The sequence below is a fragment of the Giraffa tippelskirchi genome, chromosome 9 (genome assembly GCF_054371585.1).
Source record: "Giraffa tippelskirchi isolate mGirTip1 chromosome 9, T2T-mGirTip1v1.2.pri, whole genome shotgun sequence".
Taxonomy (NCBI): Eukaryota; Metazoa; Chordata; class Mammalia; order Artiodactyla; family Giraffidae; genus Giraffa; species Giraffa tippelskirchi.
In genome coordinates, this window is record NC_137283.1 from 136,092,047 (window position 1) to 136,117,634 (window position 25,588).

General features: G+C 37.4%; 1 long non-coding RNA gene across 1 annotated transcript in view; it reads right to left on the minus strand.

Annotated features, from left to right (window-relative positions):
- LOC145521763 (uncharacterized) overlaps positions 1-25,588 on the minus strand; it is an 85,480-nt gene that overhangs the window by 16,365 nt on the left and 43,527 nt on the right. The window lies entirely within an intron of this gene.

A 25,588-nucleotide genomic window follows, 5' to 3' on the forward strand; every position in this document is an offset into this window, starting at 1 on the left:
AAAAAAAAAAAAAAAGAAATGTACCTCATCAAATAATGAATCTGGCTAAGGAGATCTTCAGGTAGAATGCACAAAAAAAAAAAAAAAAAAAAAAATTCCCCACTGGTTTATTTCAGCCACATACCATATGGCATGGATAAAGCAAGATAAACCAAAGAAGAAAATTGTCCATTTCCAAGGTTAGGTAGAGAAAATATAAAAGAGCCAAAGCATGATGGACTTCAAAATAAAACTGCTTCCAATCGCTTCCTGCAGAAGATTCTCAAAGTGAAAAGTGTCTTAGGATACATGCCAAATCAGCAGAAATGTGGTCTCCTGGTAAATACAAAGCTAATGTGTAGCTATAATTTCAGAATTAATTCAGATGGTGCCTCAGAGACATTTTCTGACAACAAAAGACCTTCTAAGTATCTTAAGGTTTCAGAGAATGAATGATGAGTGTTAACGCATAGCAGACTTGTCGGGAGCCTAAGGTAGTGAAAGTGTTACCTGGAAGAGATTTGTGAGTGTCACTTTTATCTAATGGAGTAGATTTTAAATTTGTACCCAAGAAGCTTCTAGAGTTTTAAATGAAGTGTATCAACTTGCACATTAACAGTGCTGAATGAAGGGAAGCCTTTGGGAAAGCTATTCAGCTGTACCTTGGGCCACTTCTAATGGAAAGGAAGAATTAATTACAGGTTAGAACCAAGATTCTCAGGACAACAGCAAATCCACGGAGAAACAGTAGTCCCAGTAGAAACAATAGTCCCAGGAAACAGTATTGATCCCTAATTTGAAAACAGGCCATACTGCCCAGCTGTATTTCAGATATACAAACCAGTGAGTGCTATACCTTCTGTTTTCCCTCTTTTTGCATGGGAGTGTCTGGCGGTTATCCAAAGTCTATCCCACAATTTTATATTAAGTGTGTGGGAGCAGACAGCTTGTTTTTTAGGTTACAGATCTTCAGATTGAGAGGAACGGTATTTTCAGGGCTGAACCCAAGAAACTGTATCTCAAGAAACTCTTCCCTCTAGAGTTGCTTTAGGTAACAAGATTCTGCATATCAACAAGCCTGAACTAGATGTTATAATGGGATGAAACATGAGCAGGGGAAAGGAGGGTTGATCCTAAGAGGGAATAAATTATTTTGCATGTGGAAGAAATGAAAATAATTTGGAACCAGAGTACACATAGTGGTTGTTTAAAACATGGCTCCAAAGATTGACATTCCTTCCATCAGGAGGTAATATCTACGTAGGTGAACTAGCAACTGTTTCAACCAATACAGTACAACAGAAGTGATGCTATGCAACTTCTAAGCCTGGATCAGAAAATCCCATGCAACTTCTGCCTGGTGTCCTGTATATATGTGTCTGTATATTATATGTACATATGTATGTAATTATTAAAGACAGATAAAACTAGCTAGCTAATATGGCTACTCTACACATGGTTGGCAGGAGTTTAATAGGTAAGGCTAATGTGGGATCTTCCCAGGCGGTACTAGTGGTAAAGAACCTGCCTGCCAACGCAGGATATGAAAGAGATGCAGGTTCGATCCCTGGGGAAGATTCCCTGAAGGAGGGCATGGCAACCCACTCCAGTATTCTTGTCCGGAGAATCCCATGGACAGAGAAGCCTGGCCAGCTACAGTCTACTGGGTTGCAAAGAGTTGGACATGACTGAAGTTACTTAGCACACAATGTGGGGGAAGAAGGTTGGGAGGAGAAGAAACCAAGGGAAAAAAAGAAAAAGGAAAGATTGCTTCAGAAACATTTATGAATTTATAAAAAAAAAATACATATGTGTTTACGTAAGTTTGATTATTCATGTGTGTTGTATGTATACAAACATTTTTTATATCGGGACACAAAGACCATAGACCAAGGATGAAAGTATTATGAATGGCTACCAGCAAGATTAAGAGAGAGGAACATATAGGGCAAGGCGAGCTCTAGTAAAACAAAGAAAGTACAGAGTCACAGGTATGAGACTGGCAAATCTCAGGAGAAACCACAGTCCAGGGGACAAATTCTAATGGAGTGGTGGTGAACTGAGGAATGCATCAATACAGTAGATCAAAGTGAATACACAAAAGCAATGGGAATCAGAAGACTACAGATACTGGAGAACAATAGGAATATTGAGCAAAAGCAAGACAGACAATAAGGAATAAGAACACCTAAAATAAAAGAAAAGACAAAGCAGGAACAAGATTCATAGTGCAAGCAAGATGTCTGGGAAGGAAATATCATGGGTTGTGAGCCACAAAAAGACCTTGACAAAAAGACCTTATCTTCCCAAGGGGCTTCCAGATCACATTATTTGTGAATTACTTCGGGCTAGCAGGTTTTACGGTAAATATAATTGTGTTTAATTAGTGGCAGAAGGACTGATTCTGAAGCTGAAGCTCCAAAACTTTGGCCACCTGTTGATAAGAACAGACTCATTAGAAAAGACCCTGATGCTGGGAAAGATTGAAGGCAAGTGGAGAAGGGGATGACAGAAGATGAGATGGTTGGATGACATCACTGACTCGATGGATACAAGTTTGAGCAAGCTCTTAGCATTGGTAATGGACAGAGAAGCCAGGCATGCTGCAGTCCTTGGGGTCACAAAGAATTGGACATTACTGAGTGACTGAACTGAATTAGTGGCGGGCCTAGGAACTAGAAACTCAAAGACTATTAGAATGAGGTGACTTACTGTGAATAAAATCAGAATTTTCCAAAATTTTTAAGCCTTTTAGAAGAGCTTTGAATGCCTTTCCAGAGGCACAAGCTAGGTTCTGATCATCTGCTCACAAAATTGACAGTAAGAGAGGTTGTTAACTATTTTTCTTTGGAAATTTCATATTGACTTTTGCCCACTTTTGTTGACTTAAGCTGTTCTCACTACTTTCTAAGCAGCTTGAATTTCTTTCTCTAGAGATAAATTTCACTATACATTACGGGCTTTCCTGGTGGCTCAGACAATAAAGAATCTGACTGAAATTCAGGAGACCCAAGTTTGATCCCTGGGTTGGGAAGATGCCTCTGGAGAAGGGAATGGATACACACTCCAGTATTCTTGCCTGGAGAATTCCATGGACAGAGGGGCCTGGAGAGCTACAGTCCATGGGGTCACAAAGAGTTGGACATGACTGAGCGACCTTCACTTCACATACATTTATACTTATTATTTAATACATTTTGGAATCATAAATGTCTCAATAAGTACTTATTGATTCATATGTGAACTGACTTAATCCTTCAGGTAAAAATTGTAAATATAGTAAAGTTTGCATCAATCAAAAATTTCTCTTCCCAAATATGTCTATAATATGTATAATCCAACTTCCCTGGTGGCTCAGACGGTAAAGTGTCTGCCTACAATGTGGGAGACCTGGGTTCAATCCCTGGGTCGGGAAGATCCCCTGGAGAAGGAAATGGCAACCCACTCCAGTACTCTTGCCTGGAAAATCTCATGGACAGAGGAGCCTGGTAGGCTACAGTCCATGGGGTCACAAAGAGTCGGACACGACTGAGTGACTTCACTTCACTTCACTACAGAAAACAGTAAAACTTGGTGGAATAAAGTATAGGGCCAAATTGACTAAGGAAATGATATTCAAATAATTTCAGTAAATTTCATTCAAACAGAAGCACAACTAGCCTAGACAGAGGAGATCTAATTATTTTGACTGCATTGTCCTCTTCTATTCCACCAGGGAAAAATATATTTTCACATAATTTTGTATTATATGTTAAGTGCCTTCAACAATCATGAAATCATATGCCAATAAATTAATAAAGCCTCTTCTAAAAAATGAATGAGAAAGGAAGGAGATCAAATTTTTCTTCTTATTCCATTCTGAATTGTTTGGGGTTTTTAAAGTAAATTTCTGTTATTTTAGTATAATATAAAACTTTTAAAATAACTTTAATGGTTTAACTGCAATACCCTGCTTTCTCTTAAATAAAAATTTAAAAGTTCTTTCTGGTGAAATTGTATTAATAAGAGATTAATAGCATTTACCATCCAGACAGTATTCAATGACACATCCATTGCCACAATTTGATTTTCAACTTTGGAATAAGAGGTCTTGCCATAAAGGCAAACCATTCATCAAAATGACAGCTCTTCATATACACTTTAAACATGTGTTGAAATCACCTATCACGTCTTTTTTCTTATCATTTAAGTATTAATTCCCTTCACTCTCAAACTCACTTAGGAAATATTTTCAATGGAATATTTAGGGCAATTTTTTTCTGTTAAAAATTTCTTTAAATATTTATTATGGGTTTTCTTTTTTAATTATGGCTTTTCAATGAAAAAAAAAACTATACATAAGTTCATGTCAAAATTTGGGTGCCTGAACTCAAAATTCAAATGAAAAAAAAAAAAATCAAACCTCACACTTGAAATTCCAAATGCTTAAAAAATTATTGAAGGTGAAAAATATTTTTTCATCACTGGAGAGTTTATTTTTAAGCCTCTTTTTCAACTGTACCAAGTTAGATCTCAAGCCAATTTGGACAAAACCAAAGTCTGAAAGAGAGTGGGAAAAAATCAGTAATTCAAAGTCATTTCAAAGTTGGACATGTAAACTAGCATGACTCAAGATAGGGTGAGAAAAATATCCAAAATGTCCAGGGCCTTACAAGTCTTAAATTTTTGATCTTAGCAAATCCTAATGGTTTACATTTGATTTAAAAATGTAAGAACATTGAAGATTTCTAGACTCATATCCAATATAAAACTACTTTTTTCAGCTATTAAATTGGATCATATACAAGTTACATTTTCACCTTTTAAAAACTAAAATAGATTTGTATATTTGACCCAAAGTTTCTTCATAATTCACTTTCTACTAATATGGAGTGAAATGTAGCCAGATAAAGAATATTATTCAAGTGAGGAGTGTCTGAAAATAATATCTATATTAACTCTGACTGGTGTTTGCAGTTATATCAACCAGGTATGTATTTAAGTGTTTAAACAATACCACTTAAACTGAGTCATAAAAAAACATTGTTTGGATTTTTGACACTGTTTCTCAATCTCAAATACAGGAAATAGAGTATAACATAACTATAATATTTATTTTTATTGTACTTTTTACCTGTAGTATAGTGTCCTAAAGCCCATGACCAGAATAATAAAAAACTCTGTTGGGAGCTAAAGATACAAGTTTAAACCTAGAACAAATATACACTACTATATATAAAATGGATAAACAACAAGGACCTACTGTGTAGGACAGAGAACTACATTCAAAAACTTTTAATAGCTTATAATGGAAAAGAATCTGAAAAAGAATATATGTGTATATATGTATGTATAATTGAATCATTTTGCTGTACACGTGAAATTAACACAACACTGTAAATTAACTATGTTTCAATTAAAAAAAAATTAAAAAGAAAAAAGTAGATAAGTGGAAAAGAGAAGGAAGGTGATGGAAAGTGACTTAATAGCTATGGAATTTATTGTTGTAAAGAAAATATTCTAAATTTGACTGTAGTGCTGAGTGCATAACTCTGTGACTATACTGAAAACTAGGGCCTGCCAATGCAGGAGATGTGAGTTCAATTCCTGGGTCAGGAAGATCACCTGGAGAAGGAAATAGCAACCCACTGCAGTATTCTTGCCTGGGAAATACTATGAACATAGGAGATGGCGGGCTATAGTCCATAGGGTTACAAAAAAGTCAGACATGACTTAGCAACTAAACAACAACAGTACTAAACACTATTGAATTTCACACTTTCTATGGGTGAACTTTATGATGTGCGAATTATATCTGAATAAAGTAGATACAAAATTTTTTTGTATCTAAAATTTTTTTCTACTGATGGAAAAAACCCTAGAAGAAAAAAATAGGAAAGTAATGCCTAGTAGAAATATTTACAAAGAAATCACACTTTTTAATGAGATATTATACAGGCAAGTAATAAATTTAAGAACAATGTGTTTTTTCACTAAAGCAATTAGATGGAATTTGTGGCTTGCTGAATGTCAAAATTTATAATGTATCAAACCACTCTTATGCACACTGTGGGAAATCATAAGAGATGAAAGATGTGATTCTTTCCTGCAAAAAACCTCTACGATCTGTTTGGGAAAGGAGCACATACATTCATGATAAACTGAACTTCTTAGTTTGGCAATACTCACTTCTTGTTCACAGCAGATTTGAGACAGGAAGATTTGGCTATTAATAAATAAAAATTAAAATGTTATGTATATTTCATTTCTCCAAAGGATTTAAGAAAGAGAAAGTTAATACCAGAACAAATAGTTATAATATAGATAAGAAATCATACAAGGGAATATGCTATACATTTCAAATGAAAGCAACGAACGAGATGAACAGAATACTTTTGGGCTACTGAGCCAAGTAAGACCCCATGATGACAATTAGCACTTTACATTCATTACATCATTAATCTTCACATGAGCCACAAGCATAAGGGAGCTTATCATTATCCATGCTCTACAAATGGAGGGAAAAGAAGCTCAAAAGAGATGAATGGCTCTGCCAGAATCTCAACATAGATGGTCTTCTAGGTCCCAACTCAATTTCTCAGTGTTAAACAAGCTGCTGCACAATCAGATCTTAAATATTTTATCTCATCTGATTCACCTGGCCTTCAGGTATTCAGAATTTCTACTACTTCTCCTCCTAGGAGAGGGCTAGCACTAGGAAGCGACTCTCCAAATAAAAGCAATTTTTTTTTCAACAATCACTGGAACGAACAGTACCAAGCCATTTTGGAAATCAGAGTCAGATGGGCATTTTATGTCTCTTAGGAAAAATAAAACCAGTCTTAATACTAGTCACTGTCAAGTCACATAACATCGTGAATAATTTTTTCAATAATAGGCAAAACTGTATATGAGAGCGGCTGCCTTTCTTTGAAAGAAAATTATGTTGTCACTGTTACCTCAAGATATTAATTATCCAAGTGGAATTGTTTCCCACTCTGATACAGGCCACAAGGAAATCTCCCAGGCCTTGAATATAACCAAGGTTATCCATGACCGTGGGAAAATTTGTCAGTTCTGGGGATTTAATTTTTATGAGAGAACTGATGTATGCACATTTATTTCAAGGCAAGTTAAAGGTTCCTTTTAAGGATTCTGGATTTATTCTTTCAATCTCTGAGACTATTAACTCATTTTTGGTATTCGGAAAAAAGTGAAATGTTCCATGTCAAACTAGATATTTTCTTGTCCAGCTTTCTTTTATAATAACTGAATCTCATGAGTAATCCAGTGTTCTTATGATATAATTAAAAAATTACAGACAATCACAGTAAAATGCTTTCCTAATTAGCAGTGATACCTAAAAGCAGACTTGTCTAGAAATTAGAATAAAGTTTTTCACCAAAAATATCATCTAAGGGTGAAATCTAGGCTTCATTTTATTCCTTTTTTTATTTTGAAAAATTACATTTAAAAGACCAAAAGTACAAAGAGTAATATAACTAACTCACTTCAAAAGCCAAACAACTGTGTTTCTGTTTTCTGGAACAGTATGAGAAATTTAATAAAACTCACCTAGAAATTTTCTGGGCCTGGGGATTATAACTGGGGGCAAGCTGGGTATTCTTCTACTACTTTGACTGTTTTAATGGCTATTAATTTACTCAAATTTTTTAAATGTTCTTCCAATGTTGATTTGGCAGTTTATATTTCTACAATTTTTCAAATTTATTAGCGTATGATCTTTATAAGTTCTTGTCATATTTTCATGTTTATTTTATCTACAGTTATTTGTCCTCTGTTTAATGGCATATTCTCTCTCTCTCTCTCTCTCTCTTTTTTTTTTCCCAAACACTTTTGTCAAGGTTTGATTTCTCTTAGTGATCTTTTGGTAATATTAGACCTATTATTCTGTTGTTTATTGATAGCCTGTTCTCTATTTTCTTAACATTGACATATGTCTTCAGTGTATTTTTCTTCTTTGTTCACTTTTTTGAAGGAATTATTTAAGAGAGCAAAAAGAATAATAGGGCTTTCCAGATGGCTCAGTGGTAAAAAAAAAATCTGCCTGCCAATGCAGGAAATGCAAAGAGACATGGGTTCAATTCCTGGGTTGGGAAGATCCCCTGGAGGAGGAAATGGCAACTCACTCCAGTATTCTTGCCTGGAAAATTCCATGGACAGAGCAGCCTAGCGGGCTACAGCCCATGGGGTCACAAAGAGTTGGACACGGTTGAAGGACTGAGCACACACACACACACAAAGAAAAATAATATACCCACATTTTTTAACACTACTCAGCTTAAGAAAGTGAACTTCACTAACAGAGTTCAGAACCGTATTTACCCTTCCTCCTCAAGGACTTCTCCTCTGTACCCAATGTCAGAGCTCAATACTATTCTGAATTTCATGTGCTTCATTCCCTTGCATTGTTTTGTAACATTACTATATATGCAAGTATCCCTAAGCAACAGATAGCGCTATCTTGCTGCTGCTGCTGCTGCTGCTAAGTCGCTTCAATCGTGTCCGACTCTGTGCGACCCCATAGATGGCAGCCCACCAGGCTCCGCCATCCCTGGGATTCTCCAGGCAAGGATACTGGAGTGGATTGCCATTTCCTTCTCCAGTGCATGAAAGAGCAAAGTGGAAGTGAAGTCACTCAGTCGTGTCCGACTCTTAGCGACCTCATGGACTGTAGCCTACCAGGCTCCTCTGTCCATGCGATTTTCCAGGCAAGAGTACTGGAGTGGGGTGCCATTGCCTTCTCCATAGCGCTATCTCGCCTACCTGTAAAGTTTGTATAAATATCTAAGTATATGCTTATATTTATATTATACTTATATGTGCTCAGTCACTCTGTTGTGTCCAACTCTTTGGTACCTCATGGACTGTAGCCCACCAGGCTCCTCTGTCCATGGGATTTTCCAGGCAAGAATACTGAAGTGGGTTGCCATTTCTTTTTCCAGGGGATCTTCCTGACCCAGGGATCAAACCCGGGCCTCTTGCATTTCCTGCACTGGCAGGTGTATTCTTTACCACTGAGCCACCTGGAAAGAACCTGTAGTTATGTAAGTGTGAATATATATGCATGTATAACCAAGCAAATCAATAGGTAGATAGATGCTTTTCTGCTCAACCTTCTCTGTGGGATTCATCCATGTTTCCTGAAATCACCTCCCAAATACACTTCACTGGAATTTCTACCTCAATATCTACTGTTGGAAAACCCAAACTATGACACCAATGTTTTCAAAGCTTTTTTTACATTGTTTTCATGATCAGGTGTTTAATATTTTAATACTTCTGCATATTTTAAAAAGGTGTTCTCCTTTCACCTCTTAATATGAAGAATTAAACCAAGAGATGCTTTAATGTCTAATAATCCTTTTATTCCTATAAAAATCCAGTTAAAGTTGATCTAATTTTTTATTTAGTTTGGTAATATTCTGTTCACCATTTTACATCAATGATCATAAGTGAGATTGACCCATAGTTTTCATTTCTAATACTTTCTTATCTGATTTAAGTTACAAGGTTATAATAGTTTCATTTTTTAAATATGTAATTTCTTAGGGGGTTCTCTCTGATTTTCCAGAAAAAATTGGAGTAAAAATGAAGTTATGTTTCTTGATTCTTTGAATTAAATTACCTCTGAAACAATCTAGAACTGGATTTTTTGTGAGTAAATTTCTAATATGGATTAAATGTATTTAATGGATGGAGGAAAATTCAGTCATACTATTTCTTCTTGAAGCTATTGTTACCATAAGTATAGTTTTTCTAAAAAATTTGCATTTTATCTAAGTTCTCATGTGTTTTGAAAACATTTATTTCATAGTTTTATCTTTCTAGTCTCAATAGTATCTATAGTTGTCTTCTTTTTATTTCTAATATTGTTTATTTGTACTTTTTCATCTTTTCTTGGAGCCTAAAAATGTCTATTCTATTAGTTTTTTCAAAAAGTGAACTTTTGCCTTAGTTGATTCTCTCTACCGTATATTTGTTTTCCATTTGATTAATTTCCACTCTTATCTTTATAGTTTCCTTCCTTCTACTTTCTTTGTGTTTATTTTGTTGTTCTTCTAACTTCTTAAGTCACTTAGCTCATTTATTTTCAGCTTTATTCTTTTCTCCATAAGCATTTGGAGCTATAAATCCACTATAAAGTATGCTGCAGTTATATCTCACAATTTGAACTTATATTTGTTGTTATTCAACTTTAACTATGAGTTATTTAGAAAGCCTTTTTAAATTAATTGTCAAAGGTATGAATTTTTGTACATTGCTGCTTATTATTGATTTCTAACTTATTTGAAAATGGTCTAGATGATAAAAATTCTATGAAATTATATCTTAGGATGGGATCAGTTTGACCACTCTTCATGTGTGATTGAGAATGAGATGTAATCTCTCATCTGGGGTTATATATCATTCATGTCAAGCTTGTTAATGACTTTCACTTCACAGCAATCCCCTTTATGCCTGATAACTTTTTTGCCTCAAAGACTATTTGACTAACATAGCATGTATTTATTTACCTATCTACCTATCTAGCTATCATTTTCTTGGTAAATATATTTTTTCCTATTTTTCTTTGTTTACTTTTGATTACTTTTTACTCTTATTTTAAATGTTGCTTTTCATCCCATTTGACAATACATGAAGTTTGACTGTTAAGTCTATTGAATTTATAGTAGCTAATATGATGAAAAATCTGGGTTTGTTTCTTCAGTTTGTGCTATGTCTTCTGATTGTGCAATAGTTTTCTTTTTTCTTCTTCTGGATTTTTTGGTCTGATTAATTTTTATCTCTTTACTGCAGTGCATCAGCATAATGTATTTAAATGTTGATTTATTTTAGTATATCCCATTGGGAATGTCCTGATGATGCACATCTTTCATTAAAGATGATCCATTTCATTCTTGGAACGTTAACTTAGCATGTTCTGCTTGAATATTGCCTTTCCATTATTCTATTTCTGGAACTCTAATGAGATATCTTTTAGAACTTCCTCTCCTACACTCCGAGAATCTTTATGAACCTTAGTATTTCCTATGAGTATTTTTCTCTTGTTTGCATTCTGGGTAATTTCTTCAGGTCCTTCTATTCCTCTCTCCAATATCCAAAGGAAGAAAAACATTCAGAGTAGGAGTCCAGCATTTAAGTGACTGTTCCTTTAGGCACATCAGGCAGTTCTGAAGTGAGACCACCAGAAGTCTGAGAAGCAGAAGAAAGGCCTTACTACATTTGCAGAGTGTGGGATAAAAATTGAAGTTCAGGGCTACCAAAAAGGGAGAGGAGAGAACACTGATAAACCCTTGAGGTTTGGCACTGGAACTATTTAAGACTATACTCTAGGAGGAAAGGTGAACCACAAGTTGACTTGCTCTTACAGCTTCAAAATATCTAAATCCATAACTCAGACTGAGCTAATTTTAAGTTGCAAGTACCTGGCCTAGCCAACCTGCAGAAGCAAACGTAAATCCACTCTGAAGAAGGAAAGCATTGTTGTAAGTCCTGAGATTTTCTAGTTTTTTACTAGGAAGTCCATCATCCCTAGCTTTCCGGAGTGAAGGATTTGGGCCTGATTACTGATATCCTGATACAGTCATGGAGCTATAATTAGGAAAGTCATCGAACAGAAGAAGGGATCAACTTAAACATACATTGAGGTTTTGTTAGGCATTTTGATGAACTATACCGTCTTCCACAGCTTTTTTGTATTAAAAAAAAAATGATTACACTCAAACTGACTGATTTGCCACAGCCACTATTAATTATTCTGTGACAGATTTAAGTGATTCTATGAAGGAAACAAGGATACTTCTTGTTCAGTATTAAGTGTTAGGGACATGTGATGACATCTGTGGTCGGTCACAGACTGGGAGTTAAGAGATGTGGATTTTTTCGGTCATGTTTCTGTCACACGCTACAACCTGGCTCAAGCCCATAATGTACTTTCTTGGGACCAGTGAAATGTGCCATCACTGTGTTTGGAAAATTAATAGATTCGTAGATTCACAACTAAGAGATTAAATGGAAAACTCTCTAAAGGGGGATTTATAATACGGAGAAGCAGATTCATTGTTATAATACTATTCTATGATTTCATATTGCTTTCATAATATAAACTGTGGAAGGTGAATTTGCCAAGTCCTTCTAGCATGGCAAAGTAGTCAGCTGTTAAATTTTTAGTTAAATCCAAACCTGATTAATAATCAGAATTACCTGAGAAGTTTCTTAGACTAATATTCTGGGATGACTCTTAGTTTATGCTGTAAATATCTTCTTTCCTCCACTCTAGGTAGAAACCTCCCAAGTTGTTCATTCACCTTACTTTGTTTCCTTCCCTACCCTTTCCACAATCTGTCCTTAGATTTTATTCATTTTTTCCTTTCTTTTTTTTACATTTTTACTTTGTGGCTGCACCACGCAGCATGTGGGATCCTAGTTCCCCAACCAGGGATGGGAACTGGTGCCCCCCGCATTGGAAGCACAGAATCTCAACCACTAGACCACCAGAGATGTCTTTAAATTCAGTTTCCTCTAGTGGACAATGAGGCCCATGGAGACAGAGATTTTGGCAGCTACCTTCTCCATCCTGTTCATAACAGTTACTCCAAGGCCTAGAAACTACTAAGTGTTCAATAAATCTGTGAAGGAATGAAAGTATGAAGAAATAAACCAGAAGAAATCTCTGCAATGTTATAGGAATCTTTATTTGTAAAGAGTTCCAGAAACAGTTTCGATGTGTGTTCCTTGACAAACACACTACACTGATTTATGACAAAGGAGATGAATGGTTGATGGAGTGGGGGCAGGGCCAGCTCCATGGGCATTTGACTCATGCAGTCACACAGGGCCAACTAGGAAGGGCCTTCCTCTCTCCCTGCCCACCCTTGAGACCCAAGGCTCTGCAGCTTCTGTCTTAAAGGCCTTAATCATTGTCTCTTTGAATTTGTGCTTCATAAGTAAAGTCCAGTGGGACAATGGAGGGTGAACCAGAAGCTTGGAGCCAGGCAGTCCCGCTTCCTCCTTCCTTTCCCCACTGCCACCTGAGTAGGGGTTGTCAGCTGCCCATGCCTCCCACCCCCACTCTGCCCCTGTCCAGCAACTATGACCACCCTTGTCCCACATGGAGCTGGGCATGAATTAGGAAGGGGAAGGTTCTGGGTGCCTGTACGGATTCACTTTTGCACTTTGCACTTTTGCCCAGGAAGGTTGAAGTTAAATACCAAAGAAACCATGACAGGTTGAGAAAGACCGTGGAAAAAAGAATATGTTTTACCTGCTTTTTGAATAAGGAACCTGGCATTTTCATTTGCACATGGCCCTATAAATTATATAGCCAACCCTGAGAGAATGGGATATTCATGCAACTCAAGGAAGCATGTGTACTTGAAAGCTGAGAGACACTATCCTACAGGTTTACCTCCTAAAAGGCAAGTTGCCATGAAACTAAGGCACGTTCCCACCCAGTAGATGCTTCTACCAGTAGGTGCTCTGCTGTCTCTTGCTCTGAACAAAAAAAATTTTCCATAATTGACACAATGACCTCTTTTTCCCTAAATTATGTTTTCTTGATGGAAACATGACATTACTAAAAAAAAAACTAAGCTTAAAAAAAATTAACTACTTTTTATTGAAAAATACATTTTGTGTATTTGAAGAATTACGCAAAAACACCTTGCACATGAACCCTTAATATTTTCCACTTTTATTCTTTAGTCTTTTTACTTCAAACTCACATTTTTCCCTCTTCAACAGTATATGAACCGTGAAATTCCAGATGTTCAAGCTGGATTTAGAAAAGGCAGAGGAACCAGAGATCAAATTGCCAACATCCGTTGGATCATCAAAGAAAGCAAGAGAGTTCCAGAAAAACATCTACTTCTGCTTCATTGACTACACTGAAGCCTTTGACTACGTGGATCACCACAAACTGTGGAAAATTCTTCAAGAGATGGGAATACCAGACCACCTGACCTGCCTCCTGAGAAATCTGTATGCAGGTCAAGAAGCAACAGTTAGAACTGGACATGGAACAACAGGAGTACGTCAAAGCTATATATCGTCACCCTGCTTATTTAACTTATATGCAGAGTACATAGTGCGAAATGCCAGGCTGGATGAAGCATAAGCTGGAATCAAGATTGCTTGGAGAAATATCAATAACCTCAGATACACAGATGATACCACCCTTATGGCAAAAAGCAAAGAAAAACTAAAGAGCCTCTTGGTAAAAGTGAAAGAGGAGAGTGAAAAAGTCGGCTTAAAGCTCAACATTCAGAAAACTAAGATCATGGCATCTGGTCCCAGAACTTCATGGCAAATAGATGGGGAAACAATGCAAACAGTGACAGACTTACTTTTTGGGGCTGCAAAATCACTGCAAATGGTGACTGCAGCCATGAAATTAAAAGATGCTTGCTCCTTGCGAGAAAAGCTGTGACCAACATAGACAGCCTATTAAAAAGCAGAGACATTACTTTGCTGACAAAGGTCTGTCTAGTCAAAGCTTTGGTCTTTCTAGTAGTCATGTATGGATGTGAGAGTTGCACCATAAAGAAAGCTGAGCGCTGAAGAATTGATGCTTTTGAACTGTGGTGTTGGAGAAGACTCTTGAGAGTCCCTTAGACTGCAAGGAGATCCAACCAGTCAATCCTAAAGGAAATCAGTCTGGAATATTCACTGGAAGGACTGATGCTGAAGCTGAAACTCCAATACTTTGGCCTCCTGATGCAAAAAACTGACTCACTGGAAAAGACCTTGATGCTGGAAAAGATTGAAGGTGGAAGAAGGGGATGACAGAGGATGAGATGGTTGGATGGCATCACTGACTCTATGGACACGAAAGAGAGAAAGTTCTGGGAGTTGGTGATGGACAAGGAAGCCTGGCATGCTGCAGGCCATGGGGTCGCAAAGAGTCACACACAACTGAGTGACTGAACTGAAACGGAAAACCTTCCTTCAAAACCTTAAGTCTTTATTACCAAAACTTGAGTTAGACAGAGTTCTAGTGGCTCCCAGATTGCTCTGACATCCCTGTTGTTGTTTGATTCCTTAAGTATGTGCCCAAGGACTTTTCTTTCTCTAGGGGGCTCCAATTTTCCCTCCAAGTCACTTCACAGAAATCTCAAGTGCTGAAATGTCACTGGAGAAATTTGAGTCCTCCAAGAAATGGTCCGTTTAAAACCAGGTGCAGCGATAGCCAAGAAGCTGTCTGGAAATGTTGAGTCACTGAGTTAAAGAAATCTGATTCAGTGCTGAGGTACCATGCCTACCAACTAGAAACACCAGTAATTTTTCTTGACTGTGCCCCAGCCCTCACTTCATGGCTTGTGTGACTTGACCAATATTCTACCAAGGTTCCACATTTTGGGAGTCTGTTCGCTGTTAACCTGTCATGCCTTTCATATCCAAGGACCCATTTATCTGGGGAAGGAGCAACTTTATTTCTATTACTGGCTCTGTATTAGGAATTAACTCCCTTTCTCTTTCCTCCACCCCTATCCTATTAGGAATTCTCTTGTTCACCAAACCCCAGCTAGAGTGCCTAATTCAATCTCCTGCCATCCGTATATATGCCTGTGTGTCCTTCATCAGTAGCACTCATCAGTCAATTACTGTCCAATGCAGGCTGCTTGCCCAACACTAGCATTACTGGATAGAGTAATTCATGACTACCCCTTGGGCCCCACAAGATGGGTGTGACTTCCCCTCATCAAAGAGAATCAGAGCTTAGAAGCACAATCTTTCAACTGTTTGATTTCAAAATGTATGACCTTTTATTAGATTTTAGAAATAGTGCTCCTGTAGACAGACAAAAGCATAGAGAGGTGTTCAAAATCCTGAACTAGAAGGATGCTTTGAAATACATTTGGTGACTCTCACTGGGTCATGGCTCAGCCAGGGAGAATGACATCTCATTGCACCGGGACAAAGCCCACCTGGGGGACCAGCCCAAGACAGTTTTTGTGAACCAAGTGGGTAGGCCATGTCCTTGCTGATCCATTCTTGTCTTTGGATCTAGCACAAGAAAAATTCCAAACCAGAATCCCAATTTACCATAGCCACCTCAGTGTTTATTTTCCATGTTCTTCTCAGGACAACCTTTAATTGTTGCCAGTGAGGATGGTTACAGAGAAGAGAAGAACAACAATGGGGAAAATTCCTATTTATAGTTTGGATATGAAGAACATTCACCAGGCCCTTCACTGATAAGCACTAGTCCTTTAAAAGAAGAATGCCAATTCTTAGCATTGCTATATGGAGAACTCTTGTGGTCCTGCCCAGTACTTCTGATCCCATCCACAGTAAGCTCTTTACTTTCTTTACTTGTAGATGCCCAGTGAGCTGCATCTTCCAGACTCAATCTTTAAATCAGGGATTTTTGAACTGAGGCTTCTGAAGTTTTATAAATTCCTTGGACTTGTATATGTCTCTGTTTGTATGTGCATTTTTTAAAGGAATTTCAATGGATTTCACTAGATTTTTAACGGGTGTTCATGATTCAAAATGTTAAATCTTCATCTTAGTTGATCTGTGGCTTTATCAACCAAGATGTGAGACATGAGGACATTTTAGACCAAGGCCATCCTCGCAGTCTTAGAAGATCCTGGCCAAAGGCTGCCAATTGAAGTTAGATCTTCTAATTCATAAGCCCCAAGACTATAACTTGTTATCAAAAACTGCAATGAGACAATCTTCTGAGACAGTGGTTTTCAGAATGTGTATCACACTAGCTAGGATTCCATGGGATGCCTCAGAATTTGGGGTAGGAGGTGACCAAGAGATGGAGCTCCGTATCTAGCTGCAAATCCACTAATTCCTGTGTTATGTGCTTTATATGTTGCAGTTATGATTCAATCCTACTTTAAAATTTATTATGAGAAAACTAGGTATGAGGCTTTCTTTTGAAGTTGTCTTCTTTATCACTGATTCTCCGGATCTGGTGGTTGGGACAAGATAACTTCACCAGGATGTGATGCAGCCAGACACTGAATTAATTACTAAATACTACTACCCATATACATAGCATTTCCATTTGCATTAGTAAATAAATTTTACTAACTCTCATGCTAACTGAAGTCATTTGGAGGAGGCTGCCTGGGAGACATTCTTGAAAAGGATTCTGAGCCAGGCTGGGTCAGGAGGAAACAGGACTTTTAATAATTAATGATGTCTGCCATAGTCCCAAGGAAGGTAGTGAGCATCTGAGACTCCTATCCTAGATTATATGGGAGGGAGAATAGCTAGCCTGTACCTGTCTCACACAAAATATAATTTCCAAATGGAAATTTTGGAAATTTGGAAATTCCAAATTTCCAATTGTCCCCATGGAAATGCAGACTTCAGCTCTTAACCATTTTTATTGATTTGATAACCTCTAAAGTCTAGAGATTTCACCCCTTCCACCTCTTCCTTTGTTGCTTTGTCAGACTTGACTTTGGACCAACAGTGGCCAACTCTACTGGTAAACATTAAGAAATAACTTGAAGGGAGAAACACCCAGACTTCCAGCTCTGTACACACAGGAGGAGCATTAGCTCATAAAAGGGGAACAATATGGCCTAAATTACCAAATTAGTTATTAACTCTTACTCAGTCTTCTAGTGTGTCAAGCACCAGGGAAACCACTCTTGACTTCCTCTGGCTGTTGGATGATTTCACTGCATAGTCATCTTTTCTTTCCATAACTCTTATCTCAGTTTATAAATGGTATGTGTGTGTGTGTGTTTGTGTGTGTGTGCACTTATGTGATTAAATTCTCTCTCCCACTAGACCATGAGTTCCAGAAAAGTCTATTTTTGCTCATCACTTTATTCTAAAGTTCTTGCTTATAAAACATCTGTCACATTTATTCTACCCTTAGATGTGTTACTGTTACTACTTGCCAAAATTGAATCTTACAAAGTGAAAGAACAGACCACAGAAGGGGAGAAGATGACAAAAGAGACAGGAAAATAAAAGTAGTTGCTTCATCTGAGGACCTTAGCCACCTCCTCAAGCATGACTTTAGGATTAAGAAGGATTGCTGTGGATGCAGCTGAGAGAGCCCAGGCCATTCCGTCTTAAAACCAGCACTGAATATCCAGTTTTGTTGTTTCTCCTAGGAGAACTTATACCTGCAACTCTGACTTTTGACTGGCACCAATTGATTGTTTATACCTTCAACTTTCCTGATAGCCTTTCTGTCTTCCTCTGAGCTGAAATATTCTTCAGGTTTTTCCAGTCCCCCAATACCTTTGTCCAGTGTCATTCGGTTGGAGTTACAGAATGGAAGGTCTGAAGTCAGGTTGTGAAAGATGTAAGAAATACCAAGAGCATGCTATCCCAGATGCCAAAAGAAGATGCATTTTAAGAAGGAAAGAGTACTGCAAACATAACAATGTATGGACATTTTATTGAAAGAGACCAAAATAACAACTAAAATTAAGTAAATAACATAAGGTCAAATGGTGATAAGGGCTACGAAGAGAATGAAACCAGTGCGGGGAAAAAGAATGATGGGAGAGAAGGATGGTGATATTTTTAATCATGCCATCAGGGAGGCTCTCTTTGAAGGGATGGTGACTGAACAGAGACCTAGATTATGTGAAGGAGTGAGAGAAGAGTATTCCACACTGAGGTAATAGCTGTGTAAAGGCTAAACTGGTAACAGGAATGTCAAGAAGGCAAGCATGGTTCAAGTGGAAAGAATCCAGGAGAAAAAGGTGGGAGAGTTTTTCAGGGGCCAGATAGTAAACAATAATGAATTTTATTCCAAATGAGAACCAGAGAAACTGACCATTAGGATGGTACAGGGGAAGCAGGAAGCCTGATTAAGAGACTAGGATGGGAGCCCAGACATGGCATGACTGTCATTCATTCCAGAAAGGGTTGAAGCAGGTCAAATTCAAGATATATTAGGAAGGCAGACCCAAAAACATTTGCTAATGAATTGGGTATAAAGGGTGAGGGAAAGAGAGAAATCTACCATGATTTTTAGTTTGAAGACCTGAGTAAAATGTTATGCTACTGATTCAGTTGGAGAAGCTTGTAGCAGGACTTGTTCAGGGTGAAAGTGAAAGTGAAGTCACTCAGTCGTCTCCGACTCTCTGCGACCCCATGGACTGCAGCCTACCAGGCTTCTCGGTCCATGGGATTTTCCAGGCAAGAGTACCAGCGTGGGTTGCCTTTTCCTTCTCCAGGGGATCTTCCCGACCCAGGGATCGAACCCAGGTCCCCTGCATTGCAGGCAGACACTTTATTCTCTGAGCCACCAGGAAAGCCCTGTTCAGGGTGGAAATACCAAAAAAATTCTAAAAAAAGTAATTCTAAAAAACTTGGACATGTTACATCTAGTAGGCATTTAAGATGCCTATTAGATGTGTAAGAGGAACTTTAAAATAACCAGTTACATATACAAGTTGTAGCTGAAGAATATAAACTCAAGCCTACTGAAGGTATTGTAAACTATGACCCAGAAGGTTAGATAGGAAGATAGTGTAAATAGAAGAAAAAAAGAGGGCTGAGGCTTGGAACAGAAAGCAGGTCAACATCTAGAGGTCAGATGGAGGGAAAGTAGCTAGTAGAGGGGAAGGAGCAGTGAGGTTACAAATACCAAGAAAGTGGTGCCTCAGGTACTGAAAGAAAAAAGTGTCCGAAGAACAGAATAATTAACAGTACCAAATGTGGTGAAAGCACGAGGAGTAAGGGAGTGGGAGACAGTGCAGAGAACTGTCCATTGGGCTGGCAAGTTGGAAGCCAGTGGGTTCCATTAACAAGAGCAGTTTCTCTGGAAGAACTATTCCAGAGAATGGGGTTAAAATCCCTAGCATTGAAGTGGGTTCAAAATATTAAGGATATATTGAGTATACATGAGTCATTTGAGGGCTTTTATTAAAGAGCAAAGAAATGGGCTAGAACTGGGTGTGGGATCAAGGGATGGTTTAGTTTGTTTAAGTCAGACTTGAAGCCTGTGGAATAATCCAGCTAAAAAAGATAAAATAATGATGTAGGAGAGAGGAGATAACAGTTGCTGGAGAAGGGATGGGACCAGAGGCCTTACAGGAGCACAGAGCTCATCATTGTAACAAGACGGCAGTTGACATCCAAGCATGCGTAAAGGTTGGTCAGTTTGATGGTGGGAAGATGAAGTAATTCTCCTCTGAGTGCTTCTATTTTCTCAGCGAAATAGTAAGTGAAGTCACCAGCTGATAGTGAAGAATGGGAAGGTGGAGTTGACAGTTTGATGACAGAGGAGATGATATAAATTTGCCTTCTTGGAGAGGAGGAAAGCAAATACCTCAGGGAAATCCAGGAGGCCTCATTAAAATCATTTTCACTACTTCCTTTCACTGCTCGTGGCCAATCCTGAACACAGATATCCCACTTCTCTTAAAAACATGACTATTAAAGAAAATATGCTGAATTATTTTTTAAAACTGAGATGTGCTTTTCATGACCTCAGTTTATTCACTTGTACCATGTGCATTGAGAACTTGCTTCTTCCTACCTTATGAAAGGGTAGACGGCTAATAAGAATAACAAATGTAAACTCCTGTGAAAGGAAAATTTTATCCTATGTGTTAAAGAGATGGGACAAACTAAATATTCATCTACAAGAAGAATATCCTTGCTCTTTTGAGTGGAATTGACTAGAGATACAAAGTGGACAAAATAAAGCAATCTCTTTGATATTAACACCAATGTATTAAATTTTTATGTTTCATATTTCTAGCTTCACACTTAGAGAAGTTTCTCTAATGAGGCATGCCACAATTTGATTCCCAGATGGTGACATTATTGTTAAACAGAAAATATAACCTGAAACAGTGTAAAGAACTCCAGAAAACCCAGATTAAACTCATGCACTATGTTTTGTCAGCCTTTGGGGGCTCTCAAAGAGTTGTAATGCAGCAGTAACTTTATCAAATTTAGTTCAAATCAAAAATACATTTTAACACATAGAACCATTGAACAAAATACAGTGGGCAGGACTTCCCTGGTGGTCCAATGGTTAAGAATCTACCTGCCAAAGCAGGGGACACGGGTTAGATCCCCAGTCCAGGCAGATTCCACATGCAACTAAGCCCATGCACCATGGCTACTGAGTCCATGCTTTAGAGCCCATAAGTCACAACTGCTGAAGCTTGCGAGCCCTAAAGCCTGTGCTCCTACAACAAAAGAAACTACCACAATGAGATGCCCATGCACCACAACTAGAGAAGAGGCCCCTCTCACCACAACTAGAGAAAACCTGTTCACAGCAATGAAGACCAGTGCAGCCTTTCCCCTCCCCCCCCCAAAAAATACTGTGGGCAATGTGATTAATACCTTTTACATTCTTTTACTTGTATTTAGTTTTGAAGGGTTGAAATAAACCAGTATCCATTATATCAGTGAAGATATGTGAAAAAGTAGTCTCTAGAATAACTCTGATTTGAATTATAGACATGATATTGTTTTGTTAGGAAATAAAAAACAAATTGAGGTAAGGAACAATTATGAAGATAGTGGGTAAAACAAAAGGTTCATAAATGTGTTCTGAGTTATTTGTAAATGTTTTGTTTATTTGTCTGATCCCTCTGTAACTTAGCAGTGTTGTATGAGGAAATGGCCGAAATTCCTAGAAGCTATTTTACACAGTCACATAGCCTGAAGTTAGTAAATTCTACAGTCCCCTTGGCAAACTCTCCATGTTCTCCCTTTGGAAATGTGATAAACTTGTTTATTCAATTTGTCAGTTTTCCGTTTCTGAGTTTCTTCATTGAATCTGTTATCTTCTTTATGTAACCAAGCTGTCCCAAGGACTATGTGGCCACAGTTACAAAGAGAAATTAAGGATATGAGTAATAACAAAGAAAAATAGTTTGGAAAAAATGGCGGCCAGAGGAACTAGAATGTTCAGCTGAGCTGGGAGGTATTTGCTATGACTGAACTGTTTCTGAGAATCAGAGTGGCTCCATTAGCTTCACCCTTTTGTGTGGGGATGGAGAAGGAAGCAAGGGAGGAAAGGCTTTTTCTATATTAATTCTCTCTGAATTTGATATTTATTTCCTTTGGTTTTACTTTGGGAGTAGAATGTCAAAGAACAATATGGCATATACATTTTATTTCTTATCTTAAAAAAACTTAAGTAAGGGACTTCCCTGGAAGTCCAATGGTCAAGACTTTGCCTTCCAGTGCAGAGGGTATGGGTTTGATTCCTGGTCAGGATGCTAAGATCCTACATGCCTCACAGCCAAAAAAACTAAAACATAAAACAGAAGAAATACTGTGACTTTAAAATAGTTCATGTTTATTAAAAATCTTTAAATAAAAAACTTGAGTAAAATAAATATCTTTTCAAAAAAAAGAAACCCAATAGTTTGTATAACACAAGGTTTTGTTAATTGTAAATGAGATGGGCAGTTATTTCAGCTTTAAATCATACTGCATAATACTAAATGTGTCTTCCAAGTTGACTTTAAGACATGAAGTGTCTTCTCCATCTCTGTGAAAAGATAGAGTTTTCCTCTGAACTGAGTGTCGCACATTCCAGTGCGGGGATGTGAAGGTTTGAGAAGGGACTGGCAAAGCATGGCATGAGGCTGGAAAGCCCTTCAGATCCAGTTCTCTTGGTCTCCTAAGAGATAATGACCTTGTGAACAGCAGCTGGCACAGACAAGAGGAATACAGGGAAGCCAGACTTCCTTTCCTCCACTTACATTGGGAGAGACCATGAGTGGACTGGATATGGTAGTGGTGACCATCAGTCATTGTAGAATTTTTCTTCAGTAAGCAATGAGGACATCACTAGAAAGACCAAAACCACTGTGTTTCAGTGATGGTCATAGAAATGGGACTTCTAAGCTCTCCTGTTCTCTCACTAGGACAACAATATGTAAACAAGCCCATTGTTGTTTAGTTGCTAAGTCATATTCAACTCTTTTGTGACCCTGTGGACTGTAGCCTACCAGGCTCCTCTGTCCATGGTATTTCTCAGGCAAGAATACTGGAGTGGGTTGCCATTTCTTCCTCCAGGGCATCTTCCAGATAAGCCCATAGAACTGTAGAAAGCTCTCAGGGAGTATCCTGGAGTTCTCACTGGAAGAGGAACCCAGGGAAAGAGGGGTAGCCTTGGTGCTCGCAGTCATTTAATTTAAATGCTATATGCTTCAAGGTGAGACAAGATGTCAGTTGCATTTGTTACTTTAGAAATACAGGGAAAATTAATTCTTTCATTAAAGAATCAGTAACTGTTTAGTAAATAAATTCTGTCTAAATTTTGTAATACATCAGAAAAGAGTGATAAAGAAGAAGCCCAACCTCCTGAATGATGGTATTAAACAGATTTCCCTCTTTCCTCTGAAGGAAAAGCACAATTCTTCCTACATTATGGTCCCTCGGGTCTTTTGAATTGAATGAAATAGTGCTGAGCTTTTAAAGAAATTGTTGAAATATGTTGAATTATTCCTAATTAATCATCTTCTTCATTTTTAAAACAATCACTCATCTCCTTTGATGAGGATCTTATTGGATAAACCTCGTAATTCTCTGAGATAATACTTTTTTTGGTGTTAAAGTTAATCTGTACATTTAAATTTATATACAATCCTGAGTTCAAAATAGATTCATTAAATGTATATATTTTCAAAATAGATTCATTAACTGTATATATTTTAAAATAGATGCATTAAATGTATATATTTTCTCAATTATAAAATTCAGATACATAAATTAGAAAAATCGTCAGATTATGTCCAAAGGGTAATAATTAATGTTAAGTTCAGCATTTTAGGAAGCATTTTCACATACATGATCTCATTTGTTATTCATTACAACCTCATGAGTTGAGAATTTCCCTATTTGATAAATAAATTAACAGACTCCAAGAAGATAATTAACTTCAACATCAGTAAGAGGCTAAGATGTGAGTCCTCTGTATCCAAATTCTCTGTCTTTCCCACTGTAATGCATGGTCTGACATAACATAATATTGTCATAACTGATGGCAGCCTTGTGTGTACTATTTCCTCTAAGTTTACAGATGACTTAGTTTTCACAATGATGGTCCTGTTTTGCTTGTATTTTTAATAGAGAAGGAAGCTATTTTCTATCAGTTATTTTAAAAAATTATAAGCTGTTTTCAACTCAATCAGAGGAATCAAGATTCGCAAAGAGTTTGAATCTTATATTTGCTTTTTCAGTTGATAGGGTAGCTGTTCACCTTATTTATTACATTTCTCTTTGGCCTCTTTGACAGTGATGTTGTTGGGATGAGAAACTGTCTTCTTCCTCATTATATTTCCAGATCCTACCATAATACAGAGACATAGGCAGCACTTAAAAATGTCAAATGGCAGATGTATGGGTATATAGATGAATAGGTAGAAAAAAGGATAGAAAGGAAAATGGAGAGGTATATATGTATATGGATATAAGGATGGAAAGTTGGTTGGGTAAATATTACAAATTTTCAGTTACAGTGAGATGTGCAATGGCTTAGTGAAATTCCTGTCAGTAAGCATCATAATGAGCACATTCTTATTTGTCCTCAACCTTCCTTGTGTCTATTTAGCAAAATTTATACAGAAGCTTGGTAGGGAGTATTAGGGAATCCTTCCGTTTATCTCTAAGCTTTCCCAGGCTCAGAACCAACCTGAAAAGCCTGAGGAAAGGAAAGATTCAAACCAAAACCATTCAATGAATACCAGCCCCAGGCATGGTCACAAAGAGATAATGCAGTCCTGGACTTCCAAGAAAATGTCTAGGTCAGCATTAAAAAAGTTTTGTGTTAAGTTTTTAAACCTGATATTTAACTGTTTTCATTATTACTTCTACTTTCTATTAATTGCCCTATGATATGCTTAATATTTTATAGATTCTTATTTACTCCTCATTTCTACTAACTAGGTTCAATATTATTAGCACTATTTTACAGATGAATAAACTGAAGCTTGTGGAGATTATATTACATGTGCCAGACCAACAATGGCAAGTGCTATAGTCTCACTGTGAAAATAACTCCAAAGTTCATGTTATTTCCACTACACCATATTATTTGGCCTCTTCCTTTTCATGGATGTTTAGCACATTTAAACACATGCGAGAAGCTGCTAGAAATTAAGAACCACAGTAAACAAATAAGTTCCTATCAATAGGGAGCATATGACCCAACACGGGAGAGAAGGAGCATACACACAGGATGGTTCAAAGCAGACAATGAAGTAAGCCAACCAAGAGCAGAATGCATCACAGAGATTCAGAAATGATTCCTGGTTAGTGTGGCCAGAGAAGCGTTCCTGAAAGGGACAGTATCTATACTCGTGCTCAAAGAAATGGGTTTTCTAGAAAGAAAATAGGGGTATTCCAGTCAGCAAAAAAACCCAGTGAAGAAAATCAGGGTAGAACAAGGCGGATTAGATCATCCTGAGTAGCCCAGTTTGGATAAAGTACACAATATAGTTTGAACCAGTTGTCTTTCTCTCTATAGCTATACATCTTGGTTTCATCTTTTCACTTCCTGGAGCCAAAATTTGTTCATTCATAAGATCATAAAAATAACACTGAGCTTACAGAGTTGTTTTTCTGGTTGAATAAAGGAACAACAGAGTGGTACAGACACTTAACAAATACATATTGTTTTTTGTTGGTGGTTCAG